Source organism: Palaemon carinicauda, chromosome 5, assembly GCF_036898095.1.
Source record: "Palaemon carinicauda isolate YSFRI2023 chromosome 5, ASM3689809v2, whole genome shotgun sequence".
NCBI lineage: Eukaryota > Metazoa > Arthropoda > Malacostraca > Decapoda > Palaemonidae > Palaemon > Palaemon carinicauda.
The window spans coordinates 140422532-140438681 of NC_090729.1; the positions used below are offsets into that span (position 1 = coordinate 140422532).

Below are 16150 nucleotides of genomic sequence, written 5' to 3' on the forward strand. Positions count from 1 at the left end.
TTCAGATACGGTGAAAAAGGGCGTCTCTCTCTCACTCTCTTTTGGAGCACGTTTTCCCCGGTAGTAAGGCGACCGTGCGGGGATGGGCGGCGGAATCGTTCGGGTTAATTTGAGTGTTTTCCTGGGTGGGCGGCGGCGAGGAGCATCGGTGCCTAGCAAAAAGCCGAGCCACAGCCTTTCCGACGGAAATTCTGGGGGAAATGTTGCGAGGCGGCGCTCTGGCCAGGGTCATGGCTGGCCCCGCCCCCTCCCAATCACGCCGCCATCGTGTATTAATTACGCCCTACTGCCCCGCCCACACACAAACCGCACCCGCACGCCACTCTATCCTAAGGACTATTGTCCCGTGGAACTACGTCTCCCGCGGGGGTCGACGGCCCCGGCCAATAGCGAGCAGTGATGCGCTGAAGCCCCTCCTCCCTCCCCATCCCCGCCTAATCCAGGGACCGTGTGCCCCTCTTCCCCTGCTCCTGGTCCTCCACCTCCTTCAACTCCGTCATCCCCGAAAGCCACCTACATATTGATTACGGTCTTGCTACCACTCTGACACTACACTACTACCACCACTGATTTCTGCCGCTACCAGTGCCAAAGGCACTACCAGTAACTACCAGGACACTCGTTAACTCGACTCGACCTTTCGAACTCTTTAAAGTCATTCTGTCCTATTAACGCCTTTCACACCTTCCAGCTTCTCGATGAACAATTATGGTTGGTGTGTCATTCATACATTTTTATATCATTTCAGATCTCTTTCTACAATATAGCCCATTACTATTCCGATGTACTTTCATCTCTTAATAATATTCTTATTTCATGAAAAGCTTCTTATGATTTTTTTGGGAATCGCTAGATTCGCAGTCATAATCACTTAGTAATTTCCTATGACGATAAACTCTAACAAAATAATCTCTGCATGATCTATTTCATACCAACAGAACATCCTCTAGTTGAAGGTAACAACCATCTAAATGGAAGGGCGGTCATGGTGGCTATTCTATCAGATAACCTTAATAAAATAACAATGAAAAAAAAAAATCTTTTGTTTTCGTGTTCAAGATTTGCTCGTTTTTTTTTTTTTTTTTTTTTTTATTTGACATCTCATTCCTCCCTTTAGTTCTTATGAAGGAATGAACAATTCTGAAACTGGGTGTGGATCTTTCTTTTAAGGCTTATAATTTGTTCTATTTCAATGGTAATGAGACCCAATCGAATAACAGATAGATAACAAATGAGACATTTTCTTGCATGTGTAGGCTACTACAGTAGGGTCGAACGGTCCTCGTTTCCCGATCTCTCAGATTTCAATGTGAATAACGCCTCCTTTTTATAACGCGCTATTTTCTCTGTCCTTTTAGACATTAGGTTCGTAAAATATTTCGACCGGTTATAACATCAAAGCCATTGATAAGGATCAAAGATTTTTCCTTTCTTCCCTGTCGCCATTGAAACTTTTGTTATCTATCACCGTCAAATTACAGTTATGTGCAAATAGATAAAGGCAAGATTCAAAACTTTAGGGCCCCGATACCTTGATGTCAGAGAGAGAGAGAGAGAGAGAGAGAGAGAGAGAGAGAGAGAGAGAGAGAAAGAAAGAGAGAGAGAGAGAGAGAATGAACTTTGCCTTCTCGCTATTTGCGGCTCATAATTTCTTTATCAGTAAGAAAATACTAAATCGGATTTTAACTACAGATACTCTGTGTTCATAAACTACATCTTCCCGAAGGATCATTCATTCGCACCAGTAAAAGTCTATTGCAAAACTATATTTTGAATAGTTAGTTCAACAAAATATTTCTAATTCAAGGTTTAGTTAATAATGAAAAAAATGTTAGGAATAATCTGTTCATGTGAGGATTATTACGTATGTTTTAAGAGCTTAAGATAATTACGGTGATATTAGTAGTAATAGTAGTATTTATATTTATGGTTATTATCATGAAGTTATCTTTATGTAATTGCTCAGTCATATAAACTTCTATTACTTTAATGAATTGTGATTTCTAATGAATCTACTACGACGCATAGCCTACAGATCTAATGCAGTGTATGACGCATGAAATATCTATTGGAATGGGGGAAATCTAGAAGGTTCTAGAATAAATCGAAGGATTAGAATAATGCATACGTGGAGGTTAGAAAGGAAGTGACGTCATTGGAGATGAGTGTTGATTCCGAAATTATGTTGGAATTTATATCATAGTAAATAGGGATTTCTTTGCGAAAGTGTTTTTAACGGTCTTCAGAATGCAGATCCAAAGTTAAGTTTAACCTTCGGCTAATGGTCCCTTAGTTCTCTCGTACTATCCTGTCGAACGTCTCTGATTTCGGTCATAGTTCCTAAAAATTTAAATGATTCCACCTCATTATCCATTTTTCCTTCCAATTATATTTCATTTTCTATTACATATTCCGTTCTCAACATCTCTGTCTTTCTTCTATTCATCTTGAGTCCAACGTCATGTGATATTCCATGCATTCTGGTAAGCAGGTTTCGCAAGTCCGGTGGTGTTCTGCTATTAAGGACTGCGTTATCAGCATACTCTAGATCTGCTAATATCCTGTTACCAACACCAATTCTTCTCTACCCTCCCCAACACTGTTCTATGCATTTCAAAATCCACGAGGAGGATAAGCAACATAGGTGACAAAACCTTTCCTTGGAGTACTCCACTTTTCACTGGAAATTAATTTGATAGGACTCCACTAACAGACTTAATCCAATTTACATATTCAAGAGGACCTCCATAATATCGTAGGACTCTCCGCAAAATTGGCTGGTGCACACTATCAAAGGCTTTTTTATAGTCCATAAATGCCATCAAAAGTTGATTTCTCTATTCTACACATTGCTGTACCACATGTCTTAAAATGAAAATTTGGTCAGTACAACTTCTACCTTTTCTAAATCCTGCTTGTCCATCTCTCAGCTTTTCATCAATCTTTCTCTCTAGTCTTTTTAGAATGAGCATACCATAATCTTCATGACAACTGTCGTAAGTGTGATGCCTCTGTAATCATTGCAATCAGTCAGATCTCCTTTATTTTGCCCTTTTCACCAAAACACCTAACTCCCATCCATCAGGTTTTGCTTCTTCACGCCACATTCTACAAAATAACCTTGTAAGTATTCTGGGGGTCATTTCATTCTCGACCAATATCATCTCAGCAGTTATTCCATCGTATCCAGGGGTTTTCCATTTCTTTAGTTATTTAATGATAGCTTCGACTTCAAACACACTAAATTCATTCATGGGCACATCAAGTCCATCCTCAGTTTCAGGTATATCAATCAAATTATTCCCTTAATATCTCCTATTCATGACCTCACTGACGTGATCCACCCAACATTGCCTTTCTTCATCTTCTGTTGTTATTACAGATCCATCTCTCTTTTTGATGGCCATATGTTTCTTCTTTGACCCCGGAGAGATTTCATAAACAATTCTACGAATAAATCTTACACCATAGCCACTCCCTGAATTCATAGCTTTGTCAGCCTCATCTGCTTTCCTGTCTAAATATTCTCATCAATCATTCGTGGCTTTTCTTTTGACTTCACTATCAATAATGGAATACTTAGCAAAATCTACCTTGTAATTTCCATCACTTACTCAAACACTTTCAACAATTAATTTCTGTTCTTGTCTCCTTTTTATGGCATCCCAAGTATCATTTAATATCCATGGCTTCCTCCTTGTAACTGAATGTCCAAAAGCTTCTCTACCAACTGACCGATATATGTTCTTAATATCACACCATTCTTCATTAACTTCGTCTCTTAAAGTCTCTAAGACTGCAAATCGATTCCTACATTCCTAATTGTAAATGTTTCTATGTGCTCATCTTCTAGAAGCTTACTTGTATTAAACCTAGGTATTCTATCTACATTTCTGTTGGGTGCTTTCAGTTTTAATTTCAGTGTGGCAATGAGGAGCTGGTGATCACTACCAATATTTGCACCTCTATAACTTCTTACATTTCTCAGAGTCCTCCTTCTCTCTTTTTTAAAGGATTTGTGATCTATTTGATTTTTGTAATCGCCAAATGGTGAAGTCCATGTATATTTATGGATGTCCTTGTGTTGGAAAAGAGTACCTTCAATAACAAGATTGTCTGTTGTACAAAAACTTATAAAATGTGCTCCATTTTCATTTGCAACTTCGCTAAGACCCTCAACAACCATCACATTCCATACCTTGATTATTCCTTCCAACTTTAGCACTGAAGTCACCAAATCACAATTATCATATATCTCTCTGGAATCTCATCTGATACGCTCTGCAGTTCTTCATACTATTCATCTTTCCTTTCTTCAGGTGAACCATTTGTTGATACATAGCAAACTATAATACTCATATTACATTGCTTTGATTTAAACTTTACAAGTAACACTATTATTGACAGCTCTCTATTCCGTTAGTGCCTTTTCTGATCTTGGTGTCATCATTATTCTTATCTCTTCTCTTCCAACTCCATCTGTTCTTCCTGAGTAGATGTATATATTGTCTTGGTCTAAGATTTATTTATCAATCCCCTTACTATTTGTTTCAGTTATGGCCTAGATATCCAAACTATATTTTATAAATTCATTCTCCACCGGCTGTAAATTCCCAATCTGATTCATGGTTCTCGCTTTCCAATTACCAATTTTCAACTTTTCTTTAATATCTATAATCCAGGAGATTCTTAGCACCTCACTACACCCGGGAATGGGGGCCATTTTGTCATTTTTCCTTTCCATAGACTGACTAAATAAACTTAATACATGTATAAAATCAATTAATCTTATGCAGTACCATCTTTTTTTCTTTTTTTACTAAAATACTAAAATAAAAAGATTTCTTTACAATATAGCGAGCCAACTATCTGAGTGAGCTATTATGAGCGACAAGCAGATCTATTTACATCAAATTCAACTGCCAATATCAAAGTGAATATCTTGTCTCATAAAAGGAACCAGATGTTATTGAGAGTAGTTTTGATTAAAGATTACACTTTTAAACATTTTATAATGTTGACAAGGCTTTATTCTAGTCTGAATTTATATATAAGTTAGCAAAAAGAAGAGCTTTTAGCACTTATTGGAGAATTGGTAATGTTACTCCATTATGTAAATGTGTTTGTGGTAGCTCAAGTCCAACTGATTACCTCCCAATTTCCATAACTCTTATATTATCTAAAGTTTTTGAACGTCTTTTGGCAAAACATTTTGATAAGTTTGCTGAAGGTAATCATCTGTTCCCTAGTTTGCAATTTGGTTTTCGTAAAGGCCTTGGAGCATGTGATGCCCTTCTTACAATCTCCAATGCTTTACAGAATGCCCTTAATTGGGGTCAGGAAGTTTGTATGATTAGCCTTTGACCGTGTTAATCATGAGGCCCTTATTTTCAAACTCAAACAGTTGGGAGTGGGTGGGTAGTTTCTTAGCATCATTAATGAATTTTTAAGTAATAGATTGCAAAGAGTTGTTGTTGATGGGCACCATAGCGAGTATAGGAATGTCATATCTGGTGTTCCTTAGGGTAGTGTTCTTGGCCCATTACTTCTCATACTATATACACATGACATGTGGTTTGGTCTAGAAAACAAGCTTGTTGCATATGCAGATGATGCTACTCTCTTTGCATAAATTCCATCCCCTGAATGTAGATCTGGGGTTGCTGAATCCCTTAATAGAGATCCAGCTAAAATTAGTACAGGGTGCAAATTATGGGGTATGAAGTTGAATCCTAACAAAACTCAAAGTATGATTGTCAGTAGGTCAAGGACAGTGGCTCCTCAGCATCCGGATCTCAGCATTAATAAGGTTTCTTTAACTTTGTATGATTCTTTTAAACTCTAGGTGTGATTATCGACAGCAAATTTACTTTTGAGAAACACATTAGGTCTGTGTTTTCTTCAGTTGCACAAGAAATTGGCTTATTGAGAAAGTCTTTCAAGATTTTTGGTTATCAATCGGTTCTGGAGACGTGTTTTAGTTCTTTCATTTTACCTTGTTTCGAGTATTGTTCTCCTGTCTGGTCTTCAGCTGCTGATTCTCATCTTAATTTTTTAGACAGATACTTAAGGTCTATTAAATTTTTTATTCCTGATCTAGATATTAATCTCTGTCACCGTCGTTCAATTAGTTCATTATGTATGTTGCATAAGATTTTTCATAATTCTGACCATCCTTTACATTCAGATCTTCCTGGACAGTTCCATCCTGTTCGTAATATTAGGTATACTGTTAATTCTATTAGTCAGGCCTTCTCCATCATGAGGCTCAATGCTACACAGTACTCTAGAAGTTTTATTCCAGCTGTGACTAAGTTGTGGAATGATATTCCTAATCGGGTAGTTGAATCAGTAGACCTTCAAAAGTTCAAAGTTGCAGCAAATGTTTTGATGTTGAACAGGCTTACATAAGTCCTTTCATAGTTTATTCATCAAATATCTGTTTTAATGTTGTTAATGTTTTTCGAACATATTATTTTAAATTTTCATTACTTGTTACATCGTTTATCTATTTCCTTATTTCCTTTCCTCACTGTGCTATTTTCCCCTGTTGGAGCCCTTGGGCTTATAGCATCTTGCTTTTCCAACAAGGGTTGTAGCTCAGCTAGTAATAATAATAATAATAATAATAATAATAATGATTATGCGGATAGACAAGCAAAAGTAGCTTTACTGAATTCACTTCCAAGAAGGTAGGAACTTTTGAAAAAAGATATCTTATCGAGTATCAGAAATTTTATTTGAGATGTTTGACCGGGAAATGAGAGAGATATCCCTTATGGAAATACAGACACATGCCCAGAAATGAGAGACCATCTTTTGTCTTTTACGAATGAGTCATGATCTTTTAACACAGGGACTTTTAATGACAATTAATATCAGTCATACTGTGATACGTGTCCGATTCATTTGACTGTGAAGCAGTTTTTGTTAATTAAATTTCAGTCTTGGGGGCATTAGAAGTAGACTTTTCTTCAAGTCTTGAGGCGAGAAGAGTTCTTGCCAAGCTCCTAGGAAAAAAAAAAAAACTGGCACAGGATGACAGTGGCATTGCTAAATATATTCCGGAAGTTGAGTGATCTTTTTTTATGCTTATATTGGCTGTTTTCAGTTGTTTTTAATATTAAGAATATACTCAACAGATGATTTAGCCCTTTTGATTAGCATTGCTTTCAATAATTATTGTCGGCGCAATGGCCGATAACTAATAATGATATTTCCATTCATAAATCTTCCCCCAATATTTAGCTTCTAAGCAATCTCACTTATGTTCTTGAAAGTGCGAAAGATCGGACGTCTTTGAAATGTATGGCTGCATCAAGGTTAAGGGAGGCAAGAAATAGCAAAGTTAGCAATTGAATACCTATTGCTTGTATATAAACCTTAAATAGAAGTAGATAAATAGTTTTGCTGGATTATGAAATATCAATTCCCACAAAGAAATAATCATATCTAGATATTTCCAAATGAGCTTAAAAGCTCCCCAGTATTCTTGAAGATTAGGCTTTCGTGGACAATAGCAAATACTTTACCTTTTTTTATACTGTTAAAGATATACTAATTAGTGTCTTTCTCCGGATAAGAGAAACATTTCCCTTTTGGGAGATACTCAGCCTTATCCAATGCTGTTCTGATCCATTAAGAAATAATCTGCTTGACCAGGTTCCGTTATGAATAAAGCTTCCTAAACGTATCTCTGGGAGTGCTGTGTCCAGAACTTCAAACAATGATTTCCTAATAATCAAACGTATTATGCCTAAACCCTTAACCTAGCTGGGCCGACAGGTCTCGGCATAAAGGGGATCGGCCTTGAGAGAATATGATAATACGTTTGGTTATTAGGAAATCATTGTTTAAATTTCTGGCCCTTTGCTTCAACAGGCGTAGGAGATGATGATGATGATTATGTATAACATGAAATACATAAGCATAGGGAAATATCTTTACGGAAATACTGCCAACGAAATTCCTAAGAAGCTGACTATGAACGCCAGGCCATAAGACGTTGATAGTAAAGCGTCAGGTCATAGGAAATTTATCATACACATTCAGCTCATAACAATTTGATGATGAAATTTCAGGTCATAAAGAGATTCATAACAAAACTTCAGGTTTTAAGATGCTGATTGTAGAATGCCAGGTCATAAGAAGTTAATAACAGAACGTCTGGTCACATGAGCTTGACTGTAGAATATTAGGTCGTAAGAAGTTGACAACAGAACGTCAGGTCATAGGAAGATATAATTAAAAGTCAGGTCATAAGAAGTAGATAATATAATGTCAGGTTATAAAAAGTTCCTAATAAAACGTTAGATCATAAGTTGATAATAGAATGTCATGTCATAAGAAGTTAATAATAAAACGTCAGCTCATAATAATTTGATGATAGAACTTCAGATCATAAGAAGTTGATGATAACTTCAGTTCATGAAGTTTTGATTATGAAATTTCATGCCATAATATGTTGATAATAAGATATCAAATCATAAAAAGGTGATTACAGAACTTCAGGTCACAAGAAGTTTGTAGTAGACCGTCAGGTTATAAGATGTAGATAATTGAACTTCAGGTCATAAGAAGTAAATAGAAAAATGTCAAGTCAAAAGAATTGATTATGGAAAGTTAGGTCATAAGAAGTTTATTATAGAACTGCAGGTCATAAGTTGAATACAGAACTACAGGACATAAGAAGGTGATGATAGAACTTCCACTCATAAGTAATTAATGGTAGAACCTCAAGCCATAAGAAGTTAAGAATAGAAAATAAGGTCATAAAAAATTTATGATAGAATATTATTATTATTATTATTATTATGATTATTATTATTATTATTATTATTATTATTATTACTTTTTCCAACCCTGGTTGGAACAGCAGGATGCTATAAGCCTAAGAGCTCCAAGAAGAAAAATAGCCCAGTGAAGAAAGAAAATAAGGAATCAAATAAAGTAGGGTGCTCAAGCAGAAGAACTCTAACCTAAGACAGTGGAAGACCATGGTATCAAGGCATAAAAAGATGATTATGCAATTGCAGGTCATAAGAAGTTGATAACAGAATGTCAAGTCATAAGAAGTTGATAATAGAACATCACGTACTAAGTTTATGATAAATCCTCAAGTGATAAGAAATTCATAAAAGAACTCAGGTCATAAACAATTGATAATAAAAAGTCATGTCATAAGAAGTTAATAATAGAACATCAGGTCATAAGAAGTTGATAACAGAAAGTCATGTCATAGGAAGTTAATAATAGAACGTCAGGTCATAAGAAGTTGATTATACGTCAGGCCATAAGAAATTGATAATAGAATTCCAAGCCATATAATGTTAATGATAGAAAGTCAGGTCATAAGAAGTTAATTATAGGACCGTAGGTCATACAAAGTTGATAAAAGAATGGAATATCAAAAGTAGGTGATGAGAGAACCTCAGGTAATTAGAATTTGATGATAAAACCTCAGGTCATAAGAAGTTGAGAATGGAAAGTCAGGTCATAGAAAATTGATAATAGGATATCATATGATAAAAAGTTAATTATTGAGCTTCAGGTTATAAAAAGTTGATAACAGAAAGAAGTTGATGATAAAAATTCAAATCATAAGAAGTTAATAGTAGAATTTTGATCATTAGAAGTTGATCATAAAATGTCAGGTCACAGAAAGTTGATAATAGAATTGCAGGTGATAAGAAGATGATAACAGAACATCATGCCATAAAACTTTTATGAAACCACCTCGGGTCATATTAGGTGGATAAGATAACGTCAGATTATAAAAAGTTTATAATAGAATATCATGTCATAAGGCATTGATAATAGAATATCAATTCAAAAGAATTTCTTTCTAGAACTGCATGTCATAAAAAATTAATATCACAACGTCAGATCATGAGAAGTGGGTATTAAGAAGTTCATGATAGTAGAATGTCAGGTCATAAGTTGATGATAGTAGAATGTCAAGAGTTGATAATAGATGGTCAGGTAATAAGAAGTTGATGATAGAATTCAGATCATGAAAAGTTGATAACAAATTCAGGTCATAATAAGTTGACAATAGAAAGTAAGTTCATCAAAAGCTTATAACAGAATGCAAGGTCATAATAAGTTAGTAATAGAATGTCAGGTCTTGAAAAGATGATAATAGAACACCAATTCATAAGTTGATGATAGAACTTCAGGTCTTAAGAAGTTAATAGTTAGAACGTCAAGTTATAAGTTGATGATAGAATGAGGTCATGAAAAAATTGATAACAGAATATCGGATCATACGAAATTGAAAATAGAAGTTAAGGTCATAAAAAGCTGATAATGGAATAACAGGTCATTCAGAAATCTACATAAATTTTCATGCTATAGGAAGCTTAAGACAAATACCAAACCTGAAGTAGCTGGTGTTACATTGCCAGTTCTAGAAACGGTGGCTAAAACTTCGTGAGGCATTTTGAAAACTCGTATTAAAATACAGGGTTATAAGACTATCATAAAGTGATATTATAAAGAACTACTATGTAGTGATGAGACGTTTAAAGCCTTAGATCCGCACGAAACCAAAAATAGTAAGTATCACGTTATAGGCCAAGAAATTAAGTTTAGACAGCCGTGCCATAATAGGTTGAATACAAACATGCAAAATAAAGAAAATATGGCATTGAGGTATTAGATGATTAGAATATGACTATCAAACAAGGTCATCGGAATCCTATTATAAACCATCAGATAAAATTAATATTTTTTCCCGAAGCAACAAAGTAGAAGGTGGCCATATATTACCCTAGCTGGAAGTTCTGGTCATAAGAACTAACAGTAAAGAATCCGGCTTAGAAAAGCTTCCTATAAAGCCAATCTTACCTCAACACCTTTGTATAAAGATTACTTATTGGGAAGCTGAACAAAAAGTGTTAAGTCATAAGTGTATAAGTGTATGATAAACTGTCAGTACTGTACAAACTATCTATGAAGCATCTAAAGAATCGTCAAATTACCAGTTTACTAGAGGATTTAATTTCCTCTATACAAAGTTTTTCTTTAATAATAGCTATGTTAGAATTCTAAAGAAGCAAACGTTTTTTCTCATGGCGTTGCAAAAATAAGTTGCATTGAAATGTCACCCAAGGAGAGGTTATTTGTAACAAAAAGATTCCTAAGGACGATTATTAAATGGATAAGTCTAATTCAAGAGCGAACCAACTGTTATCTTGTAGGTCAATGACATACTTTTTAGATAAAATTAATAAAATTCTTCAGCTGTGAATTATAAGATTACATTAAAGAATCAGTTGTTTCCAAATCTAAGGAAAGTCGGGTGTTTCATCTTTTCAGAATTATATCTAGTAACACTTCAAACCTATTCAAAGCTTTTCTTATCTTTTTTTTTTTTTTTTTTTTTTTTTTTTTTTTTTTTTTTTTTTTTTTTTTTTGCTAAATAGAAATGTCGAAAGTGTCATTTGTTAGAGATAATCCTCGTCCTAAGAATATTTTTCAATAAAAAGATCCATTCTATAATTGTTATTGGCTTCTAGATTTTGATAAGTTCTTGAATTCAAAGGTGTTTATTCAGAAGTTTTTTTTTTTTTATGAAATTTGATCACAGTACTTATTAAGATTAGAATGTATGAGTTTATTTTATAATAAAATGTCATTAAAACATAGTTATTTTTGACAAAACTAATAAAAAATTCACCAAATACTTTCCAAATATCATTACCTCCGCCAACGAAGTTGGGAGGAGGTTATGTTTTCGACCCAGCTTGTCCGTTTTTATTATTATTATTACTATTATTATTATTCGCTAAGCTACAACCCTAATTGGAAAAGCAGGATGCTATAAGGCCAGAGGCCCCAACAGGGAAAATAGCCGAGTAAGGAAAGGAAAGAAGGAAAAAGTAAATATTTCAAGAACAGCAACAACAACAAGATAAATACTTCCTATATAAACTATAAAAACTTTAACAAAACAAGAGGAAGAGAAATTAGGTCGAATAGTGTGCTCGATTGTAACCCAAAACAGTAGAAGACCATAGTACAGAGGCTATGGCACTACCCTAGACTAGAGAACAATGTTTTGATTTTGGAGTGTTCTCTCCTAAAAGAGCTGCTTACCATAGCTATAGAGTCTCTTCTACCCTTGCCAAGAGGAAAGTGGCCATTGACCAATTACAGTACAGTAGTTAACCCTTTGAGTGAAGAAAAATTGTTTGGTAATCCCAGTGTTGTCAGGTGTATGAGGACAGAAGAAAATCTGTAAACAATAGGCCAGACTATTCAGTGTATGTATAGGCAAAAGGAAAGTGCACTGTTACCAGAGAAAAGTATTCAGTGTAGTACTGTCTGGCTAGTCAAAGGACCCCGTAACTCTCCAGCGGTAGTATCTCAATGGGTGGCTGGTGCCTGGACAACCTACTACCTTTGTCTGTTTGTTTGTGTGTGTGAACAACTTCCTGGCCACAATTTTACTCAAAGAGAAGTGAAACTTTCAGGGCTTAATTGCCATGTTGAGGCGTGGAAGCTATTCAATAGTCCTAGGTCAAAGGTCAAGGTCAAGCAAAAGGTCGACTGAATTAACCCCAACCTTAACCCCAAATTCGCACATGGGTGTCACACAGACTTCTAATACGCCTCCTGTTTAAATTGATTACGGGAAAGGCAAGCTGGTTTTGAGAAATAAGCTGCCATGGCGGATGTCTTCACTCTCAGAGTGCTTTTCTAGTTTGAAATGCATCGGGTTTTAATCAAATTTCCTTCTCCTTAACTAAAATTACCTTAAGAAGGTCTAATGAAAAAAAAAATGAAAACTCCCGGCATAATCAATATATGAATTAGGTTCTAAAAGTTAATTCAAGTCAATATTTGATATTTAACAATGCCAGTTCTTATAAGGGATCTTCACCAAGAAAACTCTTCAGGAAAATTTCAGCGAAATTCAGTGCAGAACAATGAGCCTTATAGAGGTATCTTATTTCTAATATCGTAGGATGTAGGACCGACTAAAGCCGCGAGAATCAGTGTCGGTAACATGCAAAATTCGCTGCTCTCCTTTGACAAGGTTTCAAGTAACTATAGGTTTCAACTTCCAGTCAGCAGGAAAGTGATTTAATTATAAAACTGTAAGGCAGTGTCATATGATACCTAAACAATCACGTTTTGTATATAATACTTCCTCTTTAATCTTAGACTAGGCAATGTCTTTGATTTGTCAAAATGTCAACTTGTGCACAAATAAATTACAGTAGTTTAAAAATATGAGCTTTGTGTTCCGGCAACTGACTTCTTTTTTATTGCTAGGAGTTCTAAATTTTGCAAGTCATAAAAGAGTGCATCGTGTGACTCATGTTCTCACCTCACAATCTCATTGAAAGTTGTCGATGTAAAGTAATTCGGTGTAAAGGATATTATTGTATTGTAACGAGAATAGATTCATCCCAAAATAAGAATGCAACAAAGCATGATCTATTACTCAGTCATTTGTATTCTATTTTGAAAAATTTATAAGAAAAAATACAATTATGAAAGTAGCGTGAATTTGAATTATACTTTTTTTCCCCTCGTCTTTTTCACTGATATGTCGGGGTAAAGCTGCACTTTACCATCTTTTGTATTGGCGTACTCCTTCCCGGATGTTGAAGTACTGTAGATGTGCTTATTTTCAGAATATCATTGAAAAAATAGGAGAAATATATCAAAATTGACTTAGAATAACTATACTTAGATGGAACTGTAGGCCAATGACTATAAAAGAAAGCCTCTCTGGTACAACCCAGCAGTTCTGCAGTCACCTATTGTCCAAAGGAAAAGGTAACTACTTGATGATGCGTTTGACAGCAAGCAGAGGAACAAGAAATTCAACCTGCCTAATACCTTATTCCGTATAATAATTTGCCTAGTTTAGCTTTTCTGGTTCGTGAAATTAAGACTCTCTTATTTGACCTTTATGCTTTTAGAAGTGTACAATCAAATGGTACATTTGCTTGGTGTTTTATTAAGACTGCTGATTTTTCTAGTGCCTATGTTGTGTAATTTTTGGCATATTAGCAGTAGGGGCTCCTTTTTGCACTTGGAGAATTAGTAGTTATTCTATTAGGTAAGTTTCACCTGTAGCCCTGCCTATTACTGCCAAATTTCCATATCTTCCATATTATTTAGTTTTTGATTGCCTATTGGCAAAACGTCTGAATGTTGAACGAAAAAAGTCCTCGTCTGTTCCCTAGTCTTCCGGTTGGCTTTCTAAACGGCCCTGGACTTTGTGATGCTCTCTTTACAGTTTCTGATATTGTCAGGGAAACCCCTTTATTGTGGTTATGAAGTTCGTACCATTGTTCTTGACTTAAGTGCTAATTCTTACCATGTTGAGCACAGGGCCTTTATTTTCAAAGTTAAACAGATGGAAGTCGTTGGGTCAAATCTTGGTGTTTTAAACCTTAACTAATAGATTACAAGGAGAGGTTGTTGATGAACACTATAGTGACTGTAGGCATGTAATATCTGGTGTTCTTTAGAGTCGTGTTCATGGTTGTCATATTATTTAAGCATGGTATGTGGTTTGGTCTTGAAAACAAGTTTGTTGCTTATGTCAATGATGCTACTATCTTTGTATCGATCCCATCTTCTGAGTGTAGATTTGTGGCTGCTGAATTTCTTAACAGATATAGCCAATATTTCTGAAGATTAGAGATAAATCCCATCAAAGCTTAAAGAACGACAAGTAGGTCTTTTCATTGACAATGTATCTATACAGCATGTAGTTCCTTTAGAGTTCTTGTAGTAATTCTTGAATGCAACTTTGCCTTTTAGAAATATGTCAAGTTTGTTTATTTTTCAAATGCACAACAAAAATTGATGTTGAAAAAAATCTTTCAAGATTCTTATAAATGTGTCTATCCTGAGGGACTATCTTAATGCATATATTCTGCTATGTTTTGAATGTTGTTCTCCTGTCTAGTTTTCAACATCACACTCTCCTCTTAACTTTTGGACAAAACATTAGTCTATTAAACTCTTTTTCCCGGCAATGAACCGTCGTTCATTACCCATTTGTGGAGTTCACTTTACTTTAGTTTACTCTAAGAGCTACTTTTCTGGTCCTATACTGCAGGAAAACCCTGCTCTCTACAGGACCTTCCATCATTTTATCGTATGCATTCCAAGGTTTTCCGCATTTCACACAGCATATTGCTCATGTATTGTCAAATCCACATTATCAAAGCACTTAGAAAACAAGAAAGTCTTCCATTTCCTCTCGATAGCCTCAATATCTTCAATCATTCGGATGTTTAGTGGATTTTTCATAATTGTGACCCTCCTTTGCAATCAGATATTCCCACTACGTAATATAAGGAAGGCAGTTAATTCTAAAGTTTTGAATTCTCCTTCATAAGGATCAATACTACACAATATTTCAAAAGGTTCATTCTGGCTGTGACCAAATTGTGGAATGATCTTCCTAATCAAATAGTTGAATCAGTGGAACTTGAAAACTTGATACTTAGTTTAAAGATCGCTCATGAATGGCAGAGACAATGTACACTGTTGATGTCCTAGCAGGACAATGCCATAGTGACTGACTATATAGTATACTGTATATGATCAGCACCCAAGCATCCCATCCAATCAAGCTATGACTTGAGAGGGTCAGCTAATGACTGCGGATGACTCATCAGGTAGACCTATAGTGTCCCTCAAACTTAGCTCACAAGGGTGGTGAGGTTGCAGAGACTACAAGAAACTATCGAGCTTGAATGAGTCTCAAACCCCAGCCCAGCATATCGCCAGACAGGGATGTTTCTTGTAGGCTACCACACCCTAATATTTTTATGCTAAGCGAGTTGGCATAAGTCTCGTTTTATTATTGCTATTTTCTGTATCTGATTAGCATCGTTATTTGCCCTAAAATACTGTAGTTTTCTATTTCTTTTTAACAGTGTATTTCTTACATTGCTTCTCATTACTTTTCCGCATTGGTGTGCTTTCCTACTAGGCCTTGTAACCCTTTCCTATTACAAGTGGGTTCTCCACTTAGCTAATAATAGTAAAAATAATACTATGACTAATATGAATAAATAAATTCAGCTTCGTGTTCTGGAAAGAATGATAACCAAAGCAGAATGAACCCTTTCATCCTGCAATTTGGGATAAGATCATCCTTAAGAGTCTTCGA

At 35.3% G+C, this 16150-nt stretch overlaps 1 protein-coding gene across 1 annotated transcript in view; it reads right to left on the reverse strand.

Moving 5' to 3' along the window:
• Positions 1-179, reverse strand: part of LOC137641512 (DNA-binding protein D-ETS-3-like) — a 375202-nt gene extending 375023 nt beyond the window's left edge. Inside the window, exon 1 of the mRNA XM_068374132.1 lies at positions 1-179. This exon is cut by the window's left edge and continues 1 nt beyond it. The gene's annotated coding sequence lies outside the window, so the exon portion shown is untranslated.
• Between the last annotated feature and the right edge of the window lie 15971 nt (positions 180-16150).